An 18,039-nucleotide genomic window follows, 5' to 3' on the forward strand; every position below is an offset into this window, starting at 1 on the left:
TTAATTATGTTATTTTTAATGTGTAGTGGGTTGTGGGTCTATAGGGTATAGGGTGGGAAGTAATTTAGATATAATTAATTAATTAATATGTTTTTATTTATTGATATTGATTATTAATTTATTGTTACATAATTATTAATTGATAATTACTTTGTAATAATTGGTTAATTTTAAATTATATTAATTATAATTAATTTATAATTAAGTTTTATTTTTTGTTGTTGTTAATTAAATTATTGTAATTAATTATTAATTGTTAATTAATTGTTAATAATTGATTAATTGATAATTACACTAATTGTGTTATTTGTTATGTGTAGTGCATTGTGTGTTTATAAGGGAATAGGGTGGGAAGTAATGTAATGTTATTTAAGTAAATATCAATTTAATTTAATTTAATAAGTATTTATTTATAATTATTTTGTTAAATAATTATTAATATGTTATTTATGTTATAAAAAATATTTAGTTGAGAAGTATGTTAAGTTAACTCCTACGCTATCCTACACTTTCCCCACTGTTGCACTCACTGGAGTGGGAATAGTAATTTTTACCCCTCGGCTATCCAACACTTTCCCTATTGTTGCACTCAATGGAGTGGGAATAGTAATTTTTACCCCTACGCTATCAAGCACTTTCCCTACTGTTGCACTCACTGGAGTGGGAATAGTAATATTAACCCCTACGCTATCCAACACATTCCCTAGTGTTGCACTCACTGGAGTGGAAATAGTAATTTTAACCCCTATGCTATCCAACACTTTCCCTACTGTTGCACTCACTGGAATGGGAATAGTAATTTTAACCCCAACGCTATTTAACACTTTTCCTACTGTTGCACTCACTGGAGTGAGAATAGTAATTTTTACCTCTACGATATCCAACACTTTCTCTACTGTTGAACTCACTGGAGTGGGAATAGTAATTCTTACCTCTACTCTACCCAACACTTTTCCTACTGTTGCAGTACCTGGAGTTGGAATAGTAATTGTATTTCCTCCGCTCTTTAATATTTTTTTATTATTTTAGGTAATGTAGTGTATCATTAATTTTAAAAAGATTAAAAATAGTTTGAATTTTTTTAATTTGTTACATATATGTATTTAATTTCCATTTATATTATTGTTTTATGTGTATAAATGTATTAATACTGTATTTAAAAATTGAAACAATGTATAAGTTATTAAAATAAATATTAAAACATATTAAAAAGTATATATTATATATATGGTTAATGTCTTTTTTAATTATATATAATAATTATAATTTGTAAGCATTTTAAAAATATTTTTAGCTATGTTTATTTTAATTATATCTATTATTTACTTTATTTTACCATTTCTTTTAACTTAAATAAAAATCGATATTTTTAACGAAATTTTTGACATCGATATTTTTTTTCCGATATTTTTGTACTCACCATATTGTTGATGGAACGTCGATATTCTTGACTTCGATATTTTTGCTGCAATATTTTCGGAGGTCGATATTGTGACCTTCGATATTTTATCAGTGATTCGTGGGAGACACCCTTAGACTGAGACTTGATTAGTTTGAATGGCCTTTTGGGACGATTCTTGGTTTGGTCTAATTGTTTACTGAAGAAGTCAGCTTTTGATCATTTAATCTTTCTGCAATAGGAGTTTCTCGTGCTTCTTAGTAACTTGAGGTGGTCAGAGGATGGTGCCGCTCTCCATTGTGGTTCAATTACTCTTAGTGATTTTCTGTCTTCATTTAGCCCACCATCATACCAGGGTTTTGAGTCTTTTGTGGCGACTCTTTTCAGTTGTAGGGGAGCTGGAGCTAGATTGTCTAATACCATGTTCATAGAGTGGAAGTAAGGATTAGTCAGATCATGTACATCATCTAACCCTTCCGGTGGGAGCATGAAGATAGGCCTAGTGGTTGCGAGTGAGACCGTACTGCCGTTTTTAAGGTTCCTCTTCCAGATTTTTGTTCTCGTGGGTTGAACAGAGAGTGGTTTAACTACTTTATTGATATAGAAATTGATGATGTGATGGTCAGACCAGTCACAGAGGAGGATCAATTCAAGCTGGTTAGAGTCCGCTTTGGAAATTACTGGATCTAGGGTTGAGCCTTTTTCATGGGTGGGGCTGTTGCAGATTTGGGACAAGTTAAGGTTGGATAGAAAAGCTTTGAGGCTATTGACCTCTTGGTCATCAGGGTCATTCCAGTGGAGGTCAAAGTCTCCCAGGAATATCTGAAAGCTCTGTTGTCTGACAATTGTGGCTAGGATATCCATTACGTGTTCAATGAAGGTAAGGTTGTTTCCTGGTGGATGGTAACATGAATGTAGTGAGCATATTGGCTTGTTATTATTAGTGATGTTTAAACATAGGTATTCACAGGAAGAGAGAACCGTGGAGTTGGAGTGGTTCACGGAGAGGTTGTTCCGATGTATGCAGGCAATACCATCACCTGGCTAGGATGGGTGTGGATGATTCATTTAGCCATGTTTCAGTTACAATTAGAAGGTCAGGTTCATTAGTTAGTATGAGGTCAGCTATATCGGCGGCATGTTGTGCGGCCGACCTACAGTTTAGTAGAATAGATTTGGTAGGTGTAGTGTTGGGTTCATATAGGATGGGTACTCGCATGAGGTTGTTTTCAACAATACCTCTGGAAATGAGTCTTGAAGCTCTAGAGGCATTGGAAGGAATGGATTGGATTAAAGACAATATCTGTGTTTTATCCATGTGCGAAAAATTAAGGGGTGGAGTCGGGAGCTTGTAAGAATGGAGTAGGAAAGTTAGATCTTTCGATGATAGAGGGGTTTTCCTTCTGATCAGATGGGATGAGGCATTGGGGTCAGGTACTGTTCTCCATCTAGGGAGCTTCTGTTTCGGAGAGCTGGTGTGTGGCTGATGGGTGAGTTTCGCGTGTGGCTTGGGTTGTTGCAGGATCAGGTCATGAAGAGTTTGGATGTCCTCTGTGACTTGTTGTAGAGATAGTAATATCTCATTGAGTCTAGGGTCAGGTGTCGGAGTTAACATTTTCATAGACTGGACTGTAGTTAAGTGAGGAAGCATTAATACTTGTGTGGGGTCCTGGAGCGAAATGTGATCTGGTTCATTGTATGGCAGTTTTTCAGTGTGGTAATCAAAGGAAAAGGGGGGAGTAGAGTAGGGACGTGAGAGGGTATTGAAGTGTGCTATAAGAGGGACGGTGGGATTAGTAGTGAGGGAAAAAGGAGAGGGTGAGAACGTGAGCTGAGCGGATGTAAGGGTGTGCGGGGAGATTGGAGCAGAATTTGTAGTGGAGTTGCTGGAGGTGGAGTGGGAAGTGGGGAGGGCGTGTTATGTACAGGGTGATAGGAGGTATGGATGTGGAGTCAGGGAGTAGTGGTGGGGGGTGAGGAGTAACCCTGGGCGTAGTGGGCGGAGTGGGGCTCCGCGGAGCTACGTGAAGTGGGCGCACAACTACGCCCACCCACGCACTCCGCGTAGCCCCACTCCGCGCCGCCCGCCTCCCTTACGCCCTCACTAAATACATAAATAAATGAATAAAAAGCTTTTAAAAACACTTACCTTGTCTGCCGCGTCCCCGGGGCTCCCTCTCGCCGTCCCGCGATTCGCGCCGCCACCGAATCGGATCCTAATGCGCATGCGCGGGCGGCCGCGCATGCGCATTCCTCACGAGAAATGCGCATGCGCGGCCGCCCGCGCATGCGCATTAGGATCCAAAATGGCGGCGCGCATCGCGGGACGGCGAGAGGGAGCCCCGGGGACGCGGCAGACAAGGTAAGTGTTTTTAAAAGCTTTTTATTCATTTATTTATGTATTTAGGGAGGGCGGGAGGGAGGCGGGTGGCGGCCGGCTACGCACCGTCTGCAGAGCGCGCGTAGTGCCGCCTGGCTACGTCCGCTACGCAAAATGCGTAGGAGACGGCACTCCGTGCACTCCGTGCACGGAGCGTAGCTGGCCGTCCACCCTTAGTGAGGAGGTGTGTGGGAGGGCTCGAGGCAAGGAGATATGAGTGTGTGGTGTGATAGGCATAGTAGAAAATATGGTGGTGCTGGGGGAGGACTTTGGGAGATGTAGGTCATTCACAGGGGTGTCGATTAGTCTGGGGTGGGTGTATATGCCTGATGGGATAACAAGGGAAAATATCTTGATGGGGAGTGAGGTAGGGGGTCGGGCAGCTGCTTTGTAGAACAGGAGGGAATGATGGATAATTTAAGACCATGTTCTGTTTTCCTAGTGGATGCAATCAAGAATAGGGAGAGAAAGGCTATCCGCCATTGGGCTCTTCTTTTGGTATAGAAGATGATGTCATTAGTTGTATGCCCTTTGTTGTTTGAGAAGTAAGGGTCAGAGATTGGAATTTCTGGGTGAGATTTTAATAGATTATGTTTGAAGCCTTTGGCAGCTTTTTTTGTAAGGTTAGGGGGGTATTTAATGGAATAGGTGTGGAAACCAGTGAGCTCCATAGTGGAGGTGTAGCTTTTTAGATAGGGGGTGAAAGGGTAAGAGAGTATGAGAGGCAGTATGCCTTGTGAAGTAGAACAGGAACTAGGATAGAAGGGACTAGCTCTCACTTGTGAGTATGTAGAAATATAGAATCGCTGATGTTTTCTGTGTAGAGTGGGCACAAGATCATATTGAGTGAGTCAGTCGAAGATGGCCGCCCCGTTTGTTACAAATGGATGATGTGATGTTTGTGATGTTTATACTCATAAGCTGTTTTGCTCTTTTTCCTATGCTTGTAAGTTTCTGCTTGGGATAGATATTATGGATTCGCTTTCTGGTTACAAAGGAAAGGACCAGAAAATGACGTGAGATGAACTGCTTCAAGTGAGAGGTATCTCAAGCGAGAGTTCCAGTTATGGTGAAGACTGCCTCGTTCCTCATCGCACAATTTCGAGGACCACTTGGATTTTGTTGATCTCTCTGTTTGAAAGGGTTGGAGGGTCTTCCTCCTGTTTTTTGTACACAGTTGTCTTCCTGATATTCTTTTGATTACAAGAAAAGAGGATTCTTAAAATGGTGGTTCCTGATTTTAAAGGACCAGGTTACCAGTGATTGGTGCATGTGACTACTTATGGCCTGATGGTTTATGGGTTTGTAGTTTTTCTTTTGTATTGTTCTCATTGGCTGCTGTGAATTTATACAGTAAAGAGAGAGAAGCAAAACGAAAACCCTAATCTTAACCTATAACCATGTCAAAGTAGCTACCAACAGCCACTCTGAAAAGGCCATCCCCTTCTCTCAGACTTTTTCGTCTCCCCATTTAGCCACAGCTATAGTACCTTCTGATGTTCAAGGTCCTATTCAGCGTTTCCTTCAATTGCATTTAATAAAGCTCCATCCCATAGCGAGACAAATGATCCCCATCTTCCCAAGGAAATCGACCGCCTCATACTTCCACACGACTAAAACCTTCATCCCTACAAAAAACGTGCATGTTTCTCTTAACTTGCTGCCTAGGGGTCGGTGAAGCTGAGGGCTTCACTGACCCCTCCACTGCCTCCTTGGGATAAATTATGTCCACAGGACAAAACAACTGGACCATTATTGCCTGATTTCCATTAAGTCCCTCTTCATACGTTTTAGCAAGCTAAACCCTTACATACCGCCAAGTAATTTTCTCTTAATGTAAGATTAATACATCCATATAAGTGTGATGCTTCAATAATTTGTTTAGTCATTCCAAAAATTCTTGCCATCTCATCCCACCTTTTTCCTGGCAAGTGATCTAAAACAATGTGTCATCAAGCCTGAGATTCAAACCTTTCCCTTTCTGGATTTCATGCCTTTCGGCCCATTTTATGAATGAGTGTCCTATGATCCAAATAGACAATTCATCTGCTTCCGACACTACCACAGCACCTGAAAAGAACACATACATGAGAACCAGCAATTTACATCTTCATCAATACACTTGTATCTTCCACTGAACATACCAGTGAAAGTAATTGATGACCAACGTCTCAACTGCATTATCCTGCCCCAACTTTGGTGCGTTGCCTTGGTGGCCATCCCAATCCTGAACGAGTGTGTTCCGCAGTCTCCTGGGGCTTTCCCTGCTTTGTAAGTACCTTTTGCATGACCCAAAGTAACTGACTAGGAGTCATGGATTCCCCATCCTCTCAACAAAAATTGCTCTGTGACTATTAACCCTGATTGAGTTCAGGAAAACTCCCCACCTGACTATTCATAAGCCCGCACCTGGGAATGCATGTAACAACACTGTCTTCCCCTTACATCTTTGGTTTTCCTTAAATTGTCAAAGTCGCAGCTCCAATCTACCCACATGCTCTCTTACCCCCCACCTCTGTCGAATCCAAGCCTGGCACTCTTTTCCTCCCCAATAGCTCTGACACCCTGAAATTCCCTAAGAAAATCCATTAGTGTGGAAAACAAGACTGTCTCCCCCTCCCTCTGCATATCTTGGGCCGTACTCCTAGTATGCAACCAAACAGTTCCCTTGACACTTGCTTTCTGACATATACCCTGCTACCTATTTCCCTTGCCCATCCTCTACCATATGTCTGCACAGTTCCCCCACTGACTGTGCCTGACCCCAAAACAGCTTGCCCATGAAAGCAATACCTGCCAGCTTCCTAGTAATCATAATCCGAGATAACCCCTTCTCAATCAACGTCTGTATAAATTGCACAACATCTTCTTCCCTGGACCTAACCTCTGACTTCAGCCTAGCTCCACTGTCTAGAAACTCCTGGCAAGCCTGCTGTATGAGTTCCTAGTGGATTCCGCCAGAGACCCTACCACCAACTTCAGCATCCTTTCTCACCTGTGGTTCACATTCCCACTGGCACTGGCACTGGTGTCTTGCCTTCGTCTTTCTCTGTAGCCAGCCCATGGAATCTCTTCCACAGTGAATGAGACAAAGCATCCGTGATATCATTATCCACCCCTGGCACATGACTGGCCTTAAATGCTACATCATGTCTCAAACAGCACATTGCGAAGACCAGAAGCAGCTTACATACCTGTCAATCCCTTGCTGACTGTTTATTCATCACATGTACCACCACCATGTTGTCTACTCTGAAGATGACCATCCTAAGTGCCACCTGCCCCAAGAGTGTGACTGCTACCACTAGAGGAAATAATTCTAGGAAGGCAATGCTCCTGCACCATGCTTCAAGTTCCCTGGCCACTCTTTGGCACACCACCCACCTGGTCAGTAAAACCCAAAACTCTTGCCTCCTGCAGTGCCAGAATTTATCTGTATGCCCCACTCACATTCCTTTGGGCCATCTTTGGGATGCCATTGAAATCTTCTAGACATGTGTGCCACATGGGTAGGTCCTCTTTAATAACCGTTAACAAGCGCATGTGGTGGTGTGGTAGCGAGAGACCCGCTAAAGACAGACTAAGTCTCCTACAAAATGTCCTCACTAGTCTGCATGCAAAGTTCAGATGTCCTAACAGTACCTGTACTTCCTTAACTGTCACCTTTGGCTTTGCCAACATACTGTCAAGCAACATCTGCATGTTCAGTTTCTTGTCTGCCAGGAGGCGTATCTCCATAGCCACTGAATCCAGTTCAGTTCCCAGAAATGACAGCATCGTGCTTGGCCCTTGTGCCTTCTATGGCCTAAGGGCACTTCTAGATCACCCATGAGCTTGTAAAACCTTGCCAACTACTGTTCACAGTCCATTGAACTGCGTTAACCTACCAGAAAGAAGTCACCAAGTTAGTGAATCACCATATCCTTGTCCATTTGCCATGTGAAAACCCACTGAAAGAAAGAGCTAAAACACTCAAACAGGGCACAAGAGATGGAACATCCCTTGGGGAACATTTTGTCAATGAATGATTGGCCTTCAAACGGAATCCCAAACAACTAAAAGTCCTCTAGAGGTACCATTAACGCCTAAAAGCCGATATTATGTCACATTTTGCCATCTGTGCCCCCTTTCCCACCTTTCCAGCCCGAGCCCTGGCAACATCCACTGATGAATATTACACTGACGTTACATCCACTGATATAAAGTCATTGACAGAAGCTCTTTCCAGCCAAGACAAGTGTTGTATGAGGCAAAATTGATACTTCTCTATCTTTTGAACCACCCCAATAGGTGAGATGCTCAGATCAGTCATTGGCCATGTATTAAATGGCCCAGTCATTCTTCCCTCCTACACTTCTTTTAGCAGTTTTCCCTGCACCACCTGCTTATGTGAATATGTTGACCTTAAGTTCTCTGCCTACCTACTGGACCTTGGTCCCTCGTACCCTAATCTGAATCCCTCCTAAAAACCATTGCTTAATAAATGGCATCCTCTCTGATGGGATAGTGCACCAGCCATGTATCTAGACATTGTGTTAAATGGCGAATGAGCTTTTGTCCATATTCCCATGTGCTTCACATCCTTCTGTGACCACTCCTTTCTGATTCCCTTGCTCTCTGCTGTACCTGTTGTTCTGCTGATTCCATTGCTCTGCCTGCTCTCCTTGACCACTATTCCCAGCTCCAAAGCACTGCTGGAGTGGATGGCTTCCTGTGCACCTAGTTCACTCATGAAGGAATCTACATTATTGCTATGTGCAGAGACCTTTATTAAAATCCCAACATGACCTCTGAACTCCTCCCTGGTTCCTTGGTCCAGTCGCCTGGCCCGCGGATGGGGTGGGTTTGAAAGGGCCAGTAAAAGAATGGTAGGCTCCTTGCAGTAAATGTGGTCTTCCCAAACTTAATAGAACCCATTATCTGTTAATAGAGGTCTGTATCAATCTCCCCCCATTTGGCCTCTGTGTCCCAAGCTAACTGTGCCCCGAATTCCTCACCATAATGTGACCACGCGTACCCCTCATATGTGATCTGCACTCTTCTGATCACATCTATGTACTTGAACAAGGATACACACCTTTCGGGTATTTATTGTGAAAGTCACAGTCCACTTTTCTATGGTCATTGGCAAATTAGGCCATTTCGACAATTCAAATTCTTTTTCCTTTGACCCTTCTTTGACCCTTAGTTCTCTCTGTAGCAATTTTAACATCTCTACATACTCCACATTCCATATTTTCTCCTTGGTCAACAACATTAGGTGAGCACCCAATGGCGTTGCCACTCCCATATAAGGTCATTTCAAAAGTTTAAGTTCCTTATTTTCTTTTGTCCCATATCCTTGCACCCCTGCTTTGGCCTGTTCTTCTACCCCATCATGTTTCTTTTCTTGCTGAGTGTTCTCTCCTTTTGCCCCTGTATCTGCATTTTGTACTTGTGGTGTCTGTCCCCCTATGAACTGTATTTGTGATTGACCCACCTCCATCACTTGTCCAGCCACCTGTGCCTCTGTACACACTCTTGTGTCTTTTACATACAAACATTTCTTGAGGTGTATCTCTTTCCTGTCCCCCACCTCCCCCGCGTTCACCCCTACGAACACTTTTTGTATCTTGCAACTCCGAGCCCCAGCACCCAAATTCTCTTACCTGGCATCAAGGTTGGCCTCCGCACTGGATCCAGCCATCTAACAATTCATGAAGGGGCTCAAACCACATCAGCCAGTGCAAAGTGTCCTTCTCCTCCTGCCAATCCTGTGACAGAATGTGCACAAGCTCATTTCTGGAACCCCCCCACATGCACTGTTTGTCCACCACCTATGCTTTTCCTCCCCCAGTGGCTTCATCCTCCAGTATTTTGCTTCTATCAAGTTCCTTTCATCATAAATCAACTGTGTATTTTCTCCTCCTACTTCCAAGGACCCTGTGTGCATCTCATCCTGGGACTCCACACTGTTTTGCCCTTGCTGAATAGACCTCTCATTACATTCAACTTGATACCAGCAGGTTGCAGAACACCCTCCTGGTCAATGCCTTCTCCCTTATTGCCCTGTCACTCCTCCAGCTGACCCAGAGGCTGCATTGAGCCATCCAGGTTGGTTCACTGCCGAGGCCACCCAAGACCTTCATGTGGCAGCGTCCTAACCGTCCATCCTCAGAATTTGGCTGGCCGCACTAGACCCTGACACTCCCCCTCAGACTCTACCGAGTCTGCATGCCTGTGTACTTGATGCTCCTGTAATACAAAAGTAAGGTCCAGCAAACCGGAGTTACTTTCCCTACCTGGCTGCCCCATTCTTTCCACTGTTATCCATTGCCAACACCCTCCACTGACCTGGTCCTGTTCCTCTGCTCCCCTTTCTCTCCACTCACTCTACTGAGGAGAGTGCTTCCTCCCTCGGCCTCCCAACTCTTGCAGATTGCCCACCCTTCACAATGGCACTATGCCCTTATCTGCCCGTATATATATTGGTTGGAGGCCTGTTGTTCCCTTCCTGCCCATTCACCAGCCCACCACCCTGCTCTTCCTCCTCACTCTATTCTAACATTGTCGCCACTAGTGTGGCTGCTGGGCACACCTTCTGACCTTTTCGCAGTGCCTGCAGCTATCCCTTCTTCCACCCCACTTCGAGGGTGCTTGTGGTCGGGGGACACATTTTTTTACCACACCCTGTCTTCTGACCAGCATGACTGCAGCCCGCATTCGGCATTATCCAGCCACCCTCCCAATTTCAGTGAAATTGGGGGACCCCCACTGTGGCCCGCAATTTCCTCCGCCCTTCAAACCGTCTCCCTGCTCCATCCCTCAGCCTTATTCTCCCTATCTCCCTGCTGTTCCTTGCTGACATTGTCTGTATCCATAGGAATACTATTAATATCTATGGGGTCTCCTACCCTGTCCTTTCCAAATGTTTGTGACAAGGCCTGCTTCCGATGGCCTGCACAAGGGCCCTTCCCCCAACTCCTGCTCCTCTCGTCTTTCCCCCTCATGTTTCTTATTTCCTTGTTTGTAGGCCGCTGTCCTTGCAGCCTCCGTTCTTAATTCTTAAATCCCCTTGTGCAGTGTTGGCTATGTCGTGCTAGCCCCTCCCTTCTAAAAATTGCAGAGCAGGACGCTACGTGGCACCTCGCACTCTTGCCCTCCCTCCTCACACCAAGGGCTACTCTGTTCACTCTCAAGCGGCCCCTGGAATGTACCTGTCCTGCGTTGTGTGTGGGCTGTAGTGGTGAGCACTTTCACACTGCCACATCCATGCAGCTCATGGCTTGATGTGCTGGAAAGGCCAACACCCACGTGCCTGGCGTAAGTAGGTCCATGCACCTTGCTTCTGCCAGCAAGTGCATGGCTTCCTGTACGCGGTGGTCCATCGGCGCCGCAAGACCCCAGAAAAACCTTCCTTACGAAACACCCTTCTGATACCAAATTTATACCGGCTACCTTGTCACCTTACTAAAATAGTGATAGTGTGCAAAATGTCCGGTTAAGTACTTGGGCTACCAGCCCAAATTGGTTATAGCCCAAAGGAGCCCAATTGGGGGCTGCACCACTGGCCCAGAAACCTGAGGGGGGTCACACCTCCTTGTGGTTAGTTGCCCCCCAACTTTACTATCATTTTAACTTTCATCTCTGGGGCTTTTAGGGGCAATTTAGGTGGTGGAGCGATGCTCCTCCGCTCTCACAGAGGAGCCGCCCCTGCGAAAAATGAGTGCCTGTGACCACCACCGGAAACCACATGATTAAATTAAGCACTGATAGAACATTACCACATCTTTCTCCAGCTTTTCAAATAACCAATTTCCTGGTGTGTTTATTATTTTTGTATTCTGGCTGTGCCTTTTTTAATACCTCCATGCAAAAGAAAACCTTAATATTGTCCTCATAAACAACACTCAGTTTTCAAATTGGAGAAATATCCATGCTTATTGCGTTGAAGGAGATGTCGTGACCCCTACATAGGCAATACAATTACTTTCAAATGGATGATTGTAGAGATAACCATTCTAAGTGTTTGCAAAATGGTTTTCGAAGCAGCTCTCAGCCTCTCACCCATTAGGGCTGGAGTGACTTCAGTTTCTTCAAGCAAGGCTTCTGAAAACTATATTCGTAGACTCCGCTGTGGCAAACACTGAAGCCTGTGTTCACAATAAAGCACTTGCCTGAGAAGGATGCTCAGCTCTTGTTTTCTAATGTAGGCCATTGTTAAGTCCGAAGGTCAAGTTGGCATGGAAACTTTTGAATATTAATATGTGTTATTTCCGGAGACTGATGCGCATGTGTTAGCTCTTATACGTTTTGATACATTTCCTTTCTAGGGATATATGTACAATTGCACTTTTGTGACAATAATAATAATACCAAACATTCCCTAGGAAAGAAATATTGATGCTAAAAATATTACAAACTAACAACAGGCCAATCGCACTGTCAGAAGGCTGATATAAAGTGTTGAAGCTTCGATACTGAGACACACAAACAGAGTGAAACGCAGTGGGCTGAAAGCACTACACTTCATGTGCAACAATGTCTCATTTAGGTGCACTACAAATTTGAATTTCTGATAAAAATTCTAAATACAGATTCACAGCATTAAGATTCATGCTTTTTTCACCATAGGAAATTCTACTTATTCATATGGAAAAGTCGACCTAAATGGTCGATGTTTCCACCTAAGTGAGGACTTCATTTAAATATTGGCTTGTGGGCCACTAAGCCACGGGAGCTGCGGACTGGAGCTGCGGACTATGTCAGCTCTGTGGTGTTGTATTCTTCAAATCAAGAATTCCCCACATGCTTTGTGGGGTTTTGAAATCTTAGGGCTTCTGCTGATGACGCAGGATCACTTCTGATGGATGTGCATAATGGTGGGTGGTTCGACATGGTGGCAACAAGTTAGTATTTTTTTTTTACATTTACACTTACAAAAACCGGGTTTGATTTAGTAAAATTCTAAATCAATGCCCCTGATGCGCTGGGAGAACGGTGACATTATTTTCCAGTTTGGGATCACTTTGCAGGCAGGAAAAGTCATGGCTGAATTTACATCGAACAACAAGGTGATGGATGGAGTGCTGAATTAATTTCAGCCTCTGGCTGGTCAATCCCTCTGGCCACATCCCAATCTATCGCTATTTGCTCACCATGCCAACTGAGTTTGGATCCAGCCATATGCAAATCAGTCTTGACCCAGCATCAATGGGAACAGTCCAGGCGGAGCTGCCAAGCCAGGTCCTCCCTGAAAGGTAAATCAAGCAACCAAGGAATGGTTGTGCCCTGATAAAGGCTCATCAGCCATGTATAGCTTGATTCCGGTAACACAGTGAGCACAGGACCCACAGCGCACTTAGGGAATAAGGTGCAACAACAACAAGGTGATGGATGGAATGCTTCAATTAATCTCAACCGCTGGCAATAGCTTGAGCCACATCCTAATCCATCATTTTTCGCTCACCATGCCACCTCAGTTTGGACTCAGCCATAAGCAAATCAGTGTTGACCCTGTTCCAATGGGAACAGTCCAGCTAGAACTACCAAGCCAGGTACTCTTTGAACCGAAATCCAAGCAACCCAGGACCAGATTTGCCCTGACTAGGGTTCAGCAGCCTGGTATTTCTTGACTCCAGTGGCACAGTGAAAAAGGACCCATGTCTTGGCATACCTGTCGCACCTAGGGCATCAAATGAAAGAACAAAGTGATCATTTTTTTGCTAACCATGTTACCTCAGTTTGGATCCAGCAATATACAAATGAGTCTTGATCTTACTCCTTTGGGAACAGTGCAGCCCGAAATGCCAAGCAACCAAGGGCCAGTTTCCCCCTGATAAGGGCTCATCAGCGAGGTATCAATTGATTCCAGTGGCTGAGTCAGTACAGGACCCATGCTTTGGCATACCCATTGCACCTACGGCGTCAACTGAACAATAACAAGGTGATGGATGGAATGCTTGAATTAATCTGAGCCACTGGCAATCACTCAGGCTACATTCCAAACTGTTGTTTTTTGCTCATCATGCTTCCAAAGTTTGGACCAAGCCATATGGACATCAGTCTTGACCCTGCTCCAATCTAAACAGTCCACCCTGAGCAGCCAGGCCATATCCTCCCTGAAACAGATAACAGGCAACCCAGGACTGGCTGTGCCCTTATCAGGGCTCTTCAGCCAGCTATAGTTTGATTCCAGTGGCACACTAAGCCCATGATCCATGTCTGCGCATACTACCGGGTGGGATCAAACTTTTGTTTCCCTGCATGTGTACCTGCAGGCAGTGAAACACAAATTGCTCCCACCTGGAGGAACCAAAAAAGAAACAGCAATGTCAGCTCATGCGGCGAGTGAGCTGGCATCATGGTGGCGCTCGTTCTCCCCCCAAAGCCCCAACATCCGGTTTGGAGGGTATCCCAGGGTTGGCATTAGGGCACCCATCTAAAAGACATACAGGCCCAAGGGATGGGTTCCCCTGGGCCTATTAAGGCTTGTGGAGGGGGCCGTGCATCCCTCCCCTATATTTAAGTTATATCCCCGTGGGATGGGGTCGTGGATTGTGCACTCATTACCCTTAACTGTCCAAAAGGGTGGGGGCACCAAGGTTCCTTGTGACTCAGTGAGGGTGGGCACATGCCGTTTCCTGTTAGCGGTGTTCCCATCGCAACTGGTCTGCCCACGTAATCCTGAGGTGCATTAGCTCGCTAAGTTTCTAGTTGACTATTGTTAAAATGTAAACAACACTGTAATTCTCTGTAATTTGTTCTTAACTGGAAACTAGAGCCAATTCTGTTCTTTGTGCAATGTAATTGATGATTTGCCTCAGCCAATGCTTGTTTGTTTGCTGCTTGGTGACTTGATGACAGTATTTCAGCGCGTGATAGTGAAGAGATTGAGACACGCGCACGAAGGCTATAAAAAGAATCCTTGTTAACGGCTCTGCGCTTCGTCTGTTGTTGACGTGACGAGGAGCGCTTCAGTTTCAGAGCCGTCCGAGATCTTGAAACCGTGTAAACCCTTTCACTTCCCTAAATCGAGCGAGACTATTAAGCAGTCCGCGATCGAAAACCTGTCACCCTGTTTTAAATACTATTCCCGTAAATAATCTCTGATTTGACAAGAAGAAGTGCTCGAGGACTTCATGAGGAGAAACGCGCGCAGACGACAGAGGATGCATTCCTTACGCGACGTTTCATCTGATCGGAACTTCCCTTCTCCCTCGAACCGAGTTCATCTTGCGAAAAGGACAGTAAGATTTATGAGCATTTAAACCAATGTAAATATCTTTCTGAGACGGTGCAGGAGTTTATTAAGTGATCAAACTGATTTGAATCGCTAGACAGATTTAAATCTTGGAAAAGGATTATTGATTGAAAACAAACAAGACTTGGTAAAACCAAAAGGTTTATTCTGTCCTGGCTTTTTAGTAAATACTTAAGGAGGATATAAGACTCAAATGTTTTAAGGTTTGAAATGTAAGATGAGTTAACTAGGTGTTAAAATCAAACCTATTAATGAGCAAGTAATTTAAGGAGTAGGTTGCAGTTTGTTTCTTTCTGCTTTCTTTAAAATTACAGACCCCCATTTGAATAGATGAAGACTGGGACCTTCAGGTATGAATAAATGCATGGGTTAAGAGTTGAATTAATCTAATCAGATTAACCTACTAACTTTCAAGTTACTTAAGTGTTCTATTGAATTATTTAAACTTTATTTTAAGGAGTCAGTAAAGTTAATCAGCTACGTTTGACTCAAGACCCAGAAAAGTGTGAACAAAGGCCGTTAATTCAAATGGTCAGTATTTAAAGGTGTTAAAAACATTTAGTTAAAGGATTGTTAAAAGAAATAGAATTGTTAATTAATTTGTTGTACAACAGGATTACGTGAGTCCAGTTAGCGCATGAATAACCAACGGCCTGGAACACTTCAAGAGAGACAACGGCAGGAAGCAAATTGTTTTGTTGTTTGTTTCTCTCTCCACTTCCCCTTTCCCTTGGGGACTAGTTAACATAGTCAGAGTTTCTTTCATGATTGTGTAGGTTTATCCTTGAGGGAGCTGGGAGTTTGCGTCTTCAAGAGGAAACGTCTGAAGTGTCCTTCGTTACAACTCAACAGAAGATGAAGCCTTAAAAAAATAAAATCGTTCCCTCTTGAATTCGTAAATTCACCCTCATGGATGTTCCTCAGTTGACTCAGTTAGTGCAGAAGTTGAACCTGGAAATGGAGAAAATGCGATTGGAGAATCAAACGCTTCGTCAAGAGTTAGATGAAACTAGAGTGGGGTTTTCGGTTTGGAGAGATCCAACTGAGGAGAGAAAACCAATCCTTACGCCAACTAAGTTTGGAACAACCTCTCATCAGTCACTCACCCTAAGAGATCAGTCTAGTAGTCAACCTGTTCAAGTCACTGTAGTTACACCAACACCAGTTCCTTTAGCAAATCCTGAAAGATTTTCTGGAGATAGTAGTAGGTACACTACTTTCATTAGTCAATGTCCATTGCATTTTATGTGTAAACCTCAGATTTTTACCACTGATTCAGCCAAGATAGCTTTCATAATTTCTTACCTTGGAGGGGTGGCTGCAAACTGGGCTATGCCATTGGTTGACAATAATGATCCATTGCTTCACAATTTACAAGATTTCAAATTAGCCATGTCCAAATTATTTGCTAAACACACGTTTATTCAAGCGTCAAATAATGAGCTTCTGAGTTTACGTCAAGGAACTAAGGATCTCATTTCTTATATTACCACTTTTAATAGACTTTTAACTGAGACTCATTGGCTTGAGGAGAAACGAATATCTTTGTTTTATAGAGGTCTCAAAGACGACCTGAAGGATTCTCTTGCACATATCATCAATTTGCCTGATGATTTTAAGGAATTTCAGGATCTAGTGGTTAAGTTAGATCATAGATTAGGAGAACGAAGGAATGAGAAACCGAGGAGTGATTTTAGAAATCCTCAACATCGAGTAGATAAAAAAGAGCCAGATGAAAAGCATTCTTTGGTTAAAAAAACTCGAATAGGTGGAATCAGGGGACCCTTGACTCCTGAAAAAAAAGAACGAAGACGAAAGGGTAATCTGTGTTTGTATTGCGGTACGTCAGGGACTTCACTAGAGATTGTACAGTAAAACCAAATAAAAAGAAGGCCTTAGTGATTGAGACCATTTCTCAAACACAGTCGGAAAACTAGGAATTTCGAAGAAAGTTGAGATCGTTTCTTCGAGTGATTCTTTTTCGAAGATCTCTCAGTATGCTACTAATGTAACCTCACTCATTCCTAAACATTTTACAATTCGGATGGTTTTTATTTTAACCACTTTACAAAGGCATAGTATTCCAGTACTTTTAGATTCTGGAGCCACAGGGAATTTTTTCGATTTGGAATTAGCTCGAAAATTAAATTTGAAATTAATTCCTAAAAAAGAACCAGAGCCAGTGAGAGCCGTTGATGGATCAGTTTTAACTTCAGGTCTAATTCGATTTAATACTGAGCCACTGACCATAGTAACTGACAATGGTCACACAGAGAAAACAATCTTTGATTTAATTGACACACCTACCTTTGGAGTTATTTTTGGAATTCCTTGGCTGGAGTTACATAATCCAAAAATAGATTGGATTAGGAGAACTGTTACCTTGGAATCCTCTTATTGTAAATTACATTGTTATCAAGAAACTAAGGATCCAGTTATGCCGCTTTTTTGTGCAACTCTGAAATCTGAAATTAGTAGTCTACCAAAAGAGTATCAGAATTTTTCAAAAGTTTTTGACCCTGTTGAAGCTACAAAACTCCCACCTCATAGAGTCTACGATTGTCGGAATGACTTAGTTCCTGGAGCTGTTTTACCTTGTAGTAGAGTTTATGCTTTGACTGAACCTGAGAATGATTACTTAAGGAAATATTTGGATGAACTTTTAGATCTAGGTTTCATCCGTCATTCAACCTCGCCCGTCTCGTCGCCACTTTTCTTCGTTGCGAAGAAGACGGGAATTTGAGAGCGTGCATAGATTATCGCGGAGTCAACAAAGCAACCATTAAAAATAGGTACCCTTTGCCTTTAATTCCAGTGTTACTCAATCAAATTAAAGGCTCCAGTATTTACACCAAACTGGATCTTAGGGGAGCATACCATTTGATACGTGTTAAAGAAGGTGATGAGTGAAAGACTGCTTTTCGCACGAAGTTTGGTCTTTTTGAGTATACAGTCATGCCGTTTGGTCTTTGTAATGCTCCCGCAGCTTTTCAATATTTTATCAATGAGGTGTTACAC

Source organism: Lissotriton helveticus, chromosome 3_1 (assembly GCF_964261635.1).
Source record: "Lissotriton helveticus chromosome 3_1, aLisHel1.1, whole genome shotgun sequence".
NCBI lineage: Eukaryota > Metazoa > Chordata > Amphibia > Caudata > Salamandridae > Lissotriton > Lissotriton helveticus.